Raw genomic sequence first — 10,605 nt, 5'->3', positions numbered from 1 at the left:
CAGAGTTGAGAGGCCTGCGGTTGGTCGGCCCGGAAGCGCCATGCATTGGGGAACTCAAAGTATATTATCGACGTCAATGGAGCTCGGTTTGCAGTAAACTGTGGAGTTCAGCTACTGCAGAAGTCGTCTGCAAGCAAATTGGCTGCGTTTCTTATCACACATCATTGGCAAAACCCATCTCAGAAGAAACAGGGTCTGTGTTATTGGATACGATTCAGTGCAATGGAACTGAATCTTCATTGTCGGAGTGTCAGTTCAATATTGCGGACCAGCAGAATTGCGAAACTGGAGCGACTGTAGTCATCTTCTGTAAAGGTCTGTATCCCCATAATTAGCGTTAAAATTTTTAGCTTACGTTTTTTCTTGACTTGTATGGAAATTATCCAGGCTATTGAGTGGATTTCCCTAACTTTGCCGCGCTCTGAGGGAGGAATTTAATGGTCGTGTGAGTGTGCCAGTCCAATAAATGACGAAAAAGAGACAAGCACTCTATGGCTATCCCCACACCTACTAACCTATTTAATGCCAACCAGACATTTAGCTGGTTGGGGACTGGGTTCTCGTGGTCTTCTGGGCCAAAGTCCCGCCTCCGAGAGATGCCAGCCAATCTAAACGGGCTGTTCGCTCCTATAACAACAAATGTCAAAAGCGCGTAATAAAGAGAGCATAAAAAGACAAAACAGGACACCGAAAAACCAATGCATATATTTCGTCAGATGACTGAAAGCTTGGTGAAAAATAGGGTTTTGAAGGGATTGGATTAAAATTGGAAACTGAAGTCTAGAGTGGGGAAGTGTCGGGAGGAAATTCAAGAGCTTTGGAACTATGTAATTGAAGGCATGGTCAGCAATAGTGGAGCAATTAAACTGGGTGATTCACAAGAGGCCAGTAATAGACAGTCATGATACCTCCGAGGATTGTTCGGTTGGAGGAGATTGCAGAGAGAGGGAAGGGAGAGACCATGGATGAAGGTGAAAGAGAGAATAAGAAATTCAAAATGAAGACGTTGCTTGACTGGGACCGAATGTAAGCCAGAGAGCAGAGGGGTGTTGAATAACTTGGGCGTGGTGTGAGATAACAGTGTTGCTGAAAAAAGAGACATGTCGGAGCTATTCGCCTGGCGCTTATCGGAGCACATCACATCCATCGCATGTTTCCGACATGTGGATGACACGTTTGCTGTATTTAAATCCGCAGCTGCATGTCATGATTTCCTTACATAGTTTAATGGATTACATCCTCCATCAAATTCATCTTTGAAATGGAGCAATGATATGAACTCGTCTTCCTTGACGTACTAGTTGAGAAATATGCCAGAAATATACCACGGCCTACCACAAGCCTATCTTCATTGGTCAATATGCGCGTCGGGATTCGTAGGGTTCCACAAGCTATAAGATTCGTCTTTCAGCAATCTTGTAAAAAAGGGCCGAAACCGTTTGATCACCATGCAAGCTTGATACTGAAATGGGGCGCATCAAAGACATCCTGCAGGATAATGGCTACGGTGATCAGATCCTTTCGCGCTTTATATCACGGAAACTTATGAAGGCCGTCACCTCCGGTCCTGAAAGGTGGTCAGTCTACCTCAGATTGAGTGGAGGGGGCATTATCACTGCACCAGTTTTCCAAAGACCCAAGGTAATGCTCTGGGAGCCCGGGTTCAATCCCACTATAGCAAATGGTGAAATTTGAATTCAATATGAATCTGGAATTAAAAGTCTAATGATGAACATAAAATCATTGTCGATTGTTGTAAAAAAAACATGTGGCTCACTAATGCCCGTTAGGGAAGGGAAACTTCTGCCCTTGCCTGGCCTGGCCAATCTTACATGTGACTCCAGTCCCACTGCATATGTAGGTGCTCTCTGAACAAGAGCAATTGGGGAAGCGCAATAAATGCTGGCCTAGCTAATGATGCCCAAATCCCAGGAACGAATGAAAAAAATTGCGCAACAGGTGAGGTTAGCTGTTTCATCTTGCCACTATTGCAGTAGCAACACGAGTGGTATTGAAAACTAACTGCCATCAAGTAAAACGACGTTTTTCCTATCACACATATGAATAACGAGTCTATGAATTTCACTGCCAGTGTGATGCTAGGCATGCATATGGCGGGTCATATCAAACAGCATGTTCCAGCCACACTTCGCAGCCGGCAAGGTGCACACTGTCCCCAACCAGCCAGTGTTTGCAAAACTCAAAACACAGTGTCCAGCTCTAGATATAATTCTGCGATTTGCTAAATAATTTTCAGCTTGTTAGGAATTACGCTGATCACAAATTTAAGATTGTCAGCCGGGCTTGCATTGCAGCACACTTGTGTGTACTGCAAGCTACATATGTTAATACAAAGGGACCTGTTGCCTGCAGAAAGAACATGTATACACATTTTGCCTGTTTCTGATAAGCAAAATAAGTGACAGCCATTTGCGGGCTCATTCCTCAGGGCAATGCCTTGGTAAATCAATGTCAAGGTGCGTGGTTTAAATGTCAAGCAATACTTGGCATTTCAGTCACCATCACTGGTGCATTCTCCATTGCAACGCCTCTCCTAATTAGAGCCCACTTGCCAACCAATCAGCACTGTTCACATACAGGATATTTTTTTCCCATTGAACCTGGCATTCTTGTGAAATGTCCTGAAGAGCGCAAGACAATAATCTTCAACATGTCTCATTTTACAGTAATACTCAAGTTTTGTACTATCAAATGGATGTTTGTATACCTGTGAGGTAAGAAATGGGCCGCAGTGATTTCGGTGACTTCAATTGTACGGAAGGTAATATTTAAGAGGCCATGCAGGAATGAATTTGGTTGGTCAATGGAGAGGCAAAACAAAAGCATGAATCAATTCTTGGACAGTAGGTTGACTGAGGCAGGTGTACTCTTGTACAGTATTATGGAGTGCAAATAGGCAAACTGCAAAAGTCACGGTGGAATCATTTGCAAACATCTTCAGCACAACTGAAGATTATTTTAGTTGTTGGAGGTCAATCTGCTCAGTCCAGAGCTTCACTGCAGGTGGTCCTCAGGGCAGAGTCCTAGGTCCAACTGTCTTCAGCTTCTTCATCAATGACCTCTCCTCCATCATAATATCAAAAAAGGGAAGCTCGGTGATAATTGCAGAATGTTCAACACCATTTTTGATCCGTCAGACACTGAAGCAGTGCATGTCAAAATACCGCAAGACCTGGAAAACATTTAGAATTGAGCGGATAAGTGACAAGAAACATTCACACCATACATGTGCAAATAAATGAGCACCTGTAATAAGAGAAAATCAGCCGTGTACACTTGATAATTAATCGAATTGCCCAGGCTGAATCCCCCACTATCAAAATCCTCGGGGTTTTCATTGGCCAGAAGCTGAACTGGACCAGCCAGACAAATGCTGTTGATGCAAGAGCAGGTCAAATGCTGGGAATTCTTCGGTAAGCAACGCACCTCTTAGCTACCCAAAGCCTGTCCACCATCTACAAGGTTTAAGCCATGAGTCTAAAGGAATACTCGTCTGTTGCCTGGATAGTGCAGCTCCAACTGCACTAAAGAAGCTCGACACCATCAAGGACAATGCAGACTGTTTGACCTCAACTGCATCTACCAGCTTAGACATGTCCTCGCTCCACCACTGACACTGTGGCAGCCGTGTGTGTCAGCAACAAGATGCACTGTAACAATTCACCAAGGGTCCCTCGACAGCACCTCAAACCAATAACCTTGAAAACCTAGAATGACAAGGGCAGCAGATGCATGGGATCACCGGCACAGGAAGTTCCCCTCCAAGCACACAGCATGCTGACTTGGAACTATGACTTGGAACTGCACTTTCCTTAGCGGAACACCCTCCCTTATAGCACTGTCGATGCACCTACATCACAAGGGCTGTAGCGGTTCAAGAAGACAGCTCATTACCAACTTTTATTGCACTAGGAATGTGCAATAAATGCTGGTCTTGCTAGCGGTGCCCACATTGTTGTCCCAGTGATGATTTCAATATCTAGCCTGAAGCTCACCTCAGTGGAAAATATGACATGTATGTTGCGTGAAGTCTCAGATTGCTGCCACTGAGAGGAATGAAGGCCTCGAAGGTATAGGGTTTGGAGCAGGGAATGAAATTGAATTTTTCAGTCTTCCTAATATTTCATAAGAGGAAATTTCTGTTCATTAAATCCTGGCTTTCGGATCAGCAGTCTGGCAAGTTAGCAACAGTGAAATAAACAACTGTACTGTTAGTGAGTAGAGATGGATTTCTTCAGCAAATATGTTCAATCTAATGCCGGGCTGTTGGTTAGCAGACTTTATGTGAAGAGAGTACAGGAGAAGTCCTGATTAACATAGAGGGCTCAGAGGAAGACTTGGTAATGCAAGAGGGCACAGTGAAAATCTGGTAAGTGAAAGCAGCTCGGGAAACCCTGAAAATCCAATAAGTCCGTGAAGATTGGTGACTCTGGGTAATAAAACAGAAAATGCAAAAAAAAAACTCAACAGGCCTGTCAGCATCTGTGGAGAGAGAAACAGATTTTAGATTTAGAGTCGGCAATAGATTTCTTGAGGCCAGAGGAGAGGTGGCAACGTGATGGGGGTGGTGGTGGGGGTGGGGTGGGCTGGGGGGGGCGGTGGGGGGGAGGGGTGGGGGGGGGTGTTGGGGCGGGTACAGCATTTGGAACAAAATAAGTTGCCAAGGATAGGTGGGAATTCAGGAGAGATGTAACAAATATGCCATGGACATGGTAATGTCATGGATTGATAGTGGTAAAAAATAAGGAAGGTGCTAATATTGGCAAAAGTGTCAGATGGCCGAATGTGTTAACAGCAGAACAAGGCTGAACGCTCACGAGTCTCAGACCTTGCAAGTGTCCAAATGGTTCGAGGATATTTCCGGCTGTGGGTAAGAGCAAGAACGGTTGCGGGAAACAGCACGCTGACCCCAGCACCATGGTGCAGACAGCCGGTCTATCGTGGGTGGTTAAAAGGGAAGTAATGTAAGAGAGGGCCGGGTAACTACAGGGAACATACGCTGTTCTTTGGTGCTAGAGTATGTTAGATAAGATTGGTGAATTGCACGTGCAGATCGCTACAGTGAAATTTGATGTTGTGGCTATAGCAGAGACCTGGCTTAAATAAAGTCAGGGCTGATATTAAATATTCCTGGATTGAAGGCTTTCAGGGAAGATAGGACTTGAAGGAAAGAGGGTAGCTGGCTGTATTGATTAAGAAGGTCATCACATTACAGGAGAGAGAACTGTTTCAGAGGAGTCAAGGACATACTCTTTTTGACTTGATCTCAGGAAGAAAAATGTGCAGTGTCTTTGCTCATTGTCGCCTAAAGGCTACCAAGTAGTGGGAAAAACGTGGAGAAAAACATTTTCATGCAATTTCAGAGAGGAGCAAGCTTATATGACGCACTAGTTAGACCTCAGCTAGTCACAGTTCTGGGCTCCAATTTATGGGTACAGGAGTGGGCGCCACACTATAGGAAGGATGTGATGGCATGAGAGACAGTGCCGACGAGGTTTGCAAGAATGATTCCAGGGGTGAGAAACTTGAGTTATGAAGATATATTGGAGAGGTTGGGACTTTCCTCCTTGGAGAGGAGAAAACAAAGTGGGGGTTTGATAGAAGTGAACAAAATTACGAGTGGGACTGGATAAAGTAGTGAAGGAGCAAATGCTCCAGCTCGTCAAGGGGTCTAGAACAAGAATGCACAGTTCTAAAGTGATTTGCAAAAGAATCAAATGTGATATGAGAATTATTTTTCACACAATGAGTGGTTCGGGCCTAGAATGCACTGCCTGGATGCGTAGTGGAGGGAGATTCAAGCCAATCATTCAAGAGGGCAATGGATGATCATTGAATAGAAACAATGTGCAGGGGTATGGGGAAAAGGCAGCGGAATGGCACCAAGTCATGATGCTCAGTTGGACAGCTGGTGCGGACCGAGGGGCCTAATGGCCTCCTTCTGTAAAGATTCTTTGATTTTGTGATTGGAATGAGGCGGGTCAAGTGGACGTCGGGGAACACTTAGGGTACAATGATTATTTTACACAAATTTTAGGTTAGTTGTGATAAATAACTAAGAGCATTCCAGGATAAGTATTATTATCTGGGGAAAAATAACTTTAATGAGCTTAGAACTGCTCTCGCCCAGATAAATTGTAATCAAAAATGAGTAGGCATTTAATGTTGCCCCAGTGAATATTCTAGTGAGTGACAGTTTCCCTGCGGACAGTTTCAAGACTGGGATAAAAGCTCGTTTCCCTTTTCCTTCCCCAAAGTGAGAATTCAGCCCTCGCCGTCATTGTGCTAAAGTGAATAATCTGAAACTGTTTTTTAATTCCACAACAGCCGAGAACCGTCTGATGCTTGTTGGTGGAGGCAGCCCCTGTGCTGGGAGAGTTGATGCCAGCAACTCGGAAGGGTGGCGTACTATCTGCGGTCGTACGTGGGATATGAATGACGCACGTGTTTTTTGTACATATCTGGACTGTGGCGACGCTGTATCTGCATCAGGAGATTCTCAATTTGCAGTTGGCCACTGGCCTATGCTAAACATTGGAATTCACTGCAAAGGCACCGAGGACGATCCCTGGAAATGTCAATTAAAACAATTGGCTCACCAAAACTGTTCCCAGCAAGAGGAAGCAGCTGGCTTAGTATGCTCAGGTAACTCTCCTGTCTAACATTTTTGAAATAAAAACGCATTAAGGGTAGGGAAGCAACGACAATTTCAAAATTATCCTTTCAGCATTTGTTGCCCATCCCTAATTGCCCTTTAACCGAGTAGCTCTACTGCCACTTCACAGGGCAGTGAAGAGTCAACCACAATGCTGTGAGCCTGGAGTCATATGTAAGGGTGGCAGCTTTCCTTCCCTAAAGGACATTGGTGAACCACGTGGGCTTTTACAACAATCGATGATCGCTGCCATGTTCACCATTACTGAGACACTCCAGGTTTATTAACTGAATTCAAAATTCAGCAGCTGCGGTGATGGTGTTTGAGTTTGTCTACAGGTGCCCAATCTGATGGCTAGATAATACAAAGGCTTCGTTGTAAGTCTTTTCTAACAGAAACCAACTATGCCAACTGTATTATTAAGCAATGAATAGTCTATTCTCATAAAAAGATGTTCTTGACTTAAACTGAGTATTCATGCAAAGTGGTTTGAAATTTTATAACATTTTTAAAAAATCAACAGGACACAAAGAGCCAAGACTGATTGGCGGAGCGGACAGTTGCTCTGGAAGGTTGGAGATAATGTATGGAGGCACTTGGGGGACTGTGTGTCATTCAAATTGGGATTCACCGGATGCCCGTGTGGTTTGCGCATCGCTGAAATGTGGGGACGTGATATCCGTGCCCGGAGAGGCTTATTTTGGTGAAGGCAGTGGTCCTATTTGGCAGGATGTCTATGAATGTCAGGGTAATGAGGCCATTCTCTGGGACTGCCCCACTACACCAAGAAATCAACACAACTGCACGCACAGACATGACGTCAGTGTCATATGTTCCGGTAAGTGTTTCATTCCTTCCTAAACCCAGGTTCTGGTGGACCGCAGACAGCTTAAATCCTCGCAAGTGCTTTTATAGATTCGATGCATTTCTTCTCTTCACGTCCATCATTTATATGGGAAATATCGTTGATGTTCAGTATCAGAACAATATTGCAGTTGTCGTTGCAATATCCGTGGCTGGCAGTGACGCTGCAGTATCACGTTATTTATTTATATCAAATCAATTTATTCGTTATTTTCATGACGACATTTGTAATTTAAATAAACCTTTGGATTACATCCTGATGCACCGATTGACAATACGATATTACAGTCCGCAGCTCAAATTCCAGCCAAACCTGGAGTTTGTGGGAATTAGATTTAAACCCTTTGGATTCTAATTGGTTTCATATTTACCCACCAAAACAGGATTAGAATAACACACCTTTTAGAGCCCACCCCAAGACTGAAACATGTTCGCACAGGTCTATTTCTTTTCGACAGGCTAGCACCGCCTTTGAACCGAAGACCCATCATTTTCTTTCAACTTTAACTTCGTCATTTCCAGGAGTTTTTATCAGCATCCTGCGCATCGCTGAAAGGTGGGGACGTGATATCCGTTCCCGGAGAGGCTTATTTTGGTGAAGGCAGTGGTCCTATTTGGCAGGATGTCTATGAATGTCAGGGTAATGAGGCCATTCTCTGGGACTGCCCCACTACACCAAGAAATCAACACAACTGCACGCACAGACATGACGTCAGTGTCATATGTTCCGGTAGGATATTTTGCTTCAAGGCACTCGGATGAACAGAAGTCCAAAGTTTTCTTCAACTGATCACTCCTACCTTGGTTACATCTTTCTTTTCCTTACGACCGGGATGGGAGAAGTGCAGGAATTATCAAACTCCATTATTCGGCAGACCGTACCAGGAATTCAAGTGTTGTTTTCCTCACGGAAGTGGCCAATTGCACTTGTAGATTGATACGTCAAGTACTCAGAAGAAAAGACTCTGACCAGCCTTCTTCCGAAAAACTCAGAATGATGAATTCATTTTAAAACAAAACTTCTTTTCGCAATATGTTAACACACAATTGTAATCAGGGTGTAACACTATCTAACCATCAGTTAATCAACCAGTTAAACTGATTGCTGTTCAAAACAATCAGATCTTCCTCCATTAACATAAAAATCAGGTAATTTCTTGGAAGAGGCCTACTTGCTGTCAGTTCGAAGGTGAACTTATGGCCTCTTTAAAAAAAAACAAGCATGCCATGTCCTTCCATTTTGTAAAATTAAAAATCAGCCTTGAGAGGTATGATTCTAAGATGCCTCCTTGCTTAAGAGATTAAACACCATTTCCAAATGAGCTTCATCACAAAGTATTCAGATAAAGATATGTACAACATCTAAACAGCAATCAAACATGCACTCGCTCAGCCGTTCACTCATTGTACAGATTATGTACATTTTTCTGAGTTTATTGCTTTGCAGACAATTAAAACAAATGCATTCCTGATAGTGCATCAGGAATTATATTAAGATAGAAGCAAATAACTGTGGATGCTGGAAATCCAAAACAAAAATAAAATTAGCTGAAAAAGCTCAACAGGTCTGTCAGCATCTGCGTAGAGGAAAACAGTTAACGTTTCGAGTCCGTATAACTCTTCAACAGACATAAGGAAACATAGAAAAAAGGTGAAATATAATCTGGTTTAAGGGGGAGTGTGACAGGTTGAGCTGGATAGAGGGCCATTGGTTAGGTGGAGTTAGCCAAAATATGTCATAGACATGTTGTACCTTTGTCTATGACATCTTTTGGCTATCTCCACCTATCACTGGTCCTCTATCCAGCTCAACATGGCCCACCCCCCACTCCGCCCTTAAACCAGCTTATATTTCACCTCTTTTCTATTTTTCCTTCGTTCTGTTGATGAGTCATACGGACTCGAAACGTTAACTGTTTTCCTCTCCGAAAATGCTGCCAGACCTGCTGAAATTTCCAGGTATTGTTATTTTTGTTTAGGAATTATACTAACTTTCCAACAATATGGAACATTTTGACGTTAGAATGCTGTGTTATCATGCTCCATTCGAACACATTGTCACTCTGAGACTTAAATTATTTTCCCCTATTCCAAGAGATTATGGTTAGTATGTACTAGGGTTTCTTGACAGCCATGATGTCTATATACCTCAAAATGCTTAACAGCCAGGAACAATGCCGTGGTTTCCTTTTCTACAGTATAGCGTGTCTTTTGATGCTGAATTATTTTTTTCGAAAAGGAAAAGATTGGCTTTTCTAGTCCCGATTCATCTTCTTGCAATAAGACCGTATGCAACCCGAAGTCACTAGCATTGATTGCCCACTTGAAGGGATTAATGAAATTCGGGGTGATTAATATTGCTTCATTCGTTAGGATTGCCTTCATTTTCTCAAAAGCTGCCTGGCACTTCCTCGACCATGCCACCTCACTATGCTATATTATTTAATCCTGGATCAGTTTCTTGAGCCTCAACTAGAGAAGCTTTGTTACACATCTCTTTTGGATTATCCAAGCCTTTCAAGGAAGTTTCTGCAAGCCAAATATCTGCCTGTGCTATCACTTTGAGCTTTGATGATGCACTTGGCTTACCCATTGCTCGGGCCATCACACATGAAGGAAAAAAATCCTGGAACATTTTCCTGTAACTGCTCTGTATCTTAAACCTCACTTGGGCTTTCTGTAATTGTGGGAGAAGCTACCACATCGCTCCAGCTAAATCATTTCCCTGGAGTAAATCAACTCCACCTGCGGGTGACTACTGAACAGCCCCTACTGTCACTGTCCCAGAAAAAAATAGACACCAAGTGCACCTGGTAAAAATGTACGGGCATATACTCCCCACGAATACGATTGACTAATACTTTGGCATGTAATGCGCCGTCTGGTGGATAGGTTATGCCTTTCCCGAGCAAAAGTGTTTGCGTGGCTCCCGTATCCCTTAGTATGATTAAAGGTTTAGCAGTCTGACTAGAGGGATATAGGGTTCCTTTCCCCCTCGACAAAAAATCCTTATTACTCTCATGTTTCTCATTCACCTCTCCTGAACTCACAGCAGTATTCACATT

This window comes from Cetorhinus maximus, chromosome 19 (assembly GCF_964194155.1).
Source record: "Cetorhinus maximus chromosome 19, sCetMax3.hap1.1, whole genome shotgun sequence".
In the NCBI taxonomy this organism is placed as follows: Eukaryota; Metazoa; Chordata; class Chondrichthyes; order Lamniformes; family Cetorhinidae; genus Cetorhinus; species Cetorhinus maximus.
The sequence above is the reverse complement of the archived record's forward strand: the minus strand, read 5'-3'. Positions refer to the sequence as shown.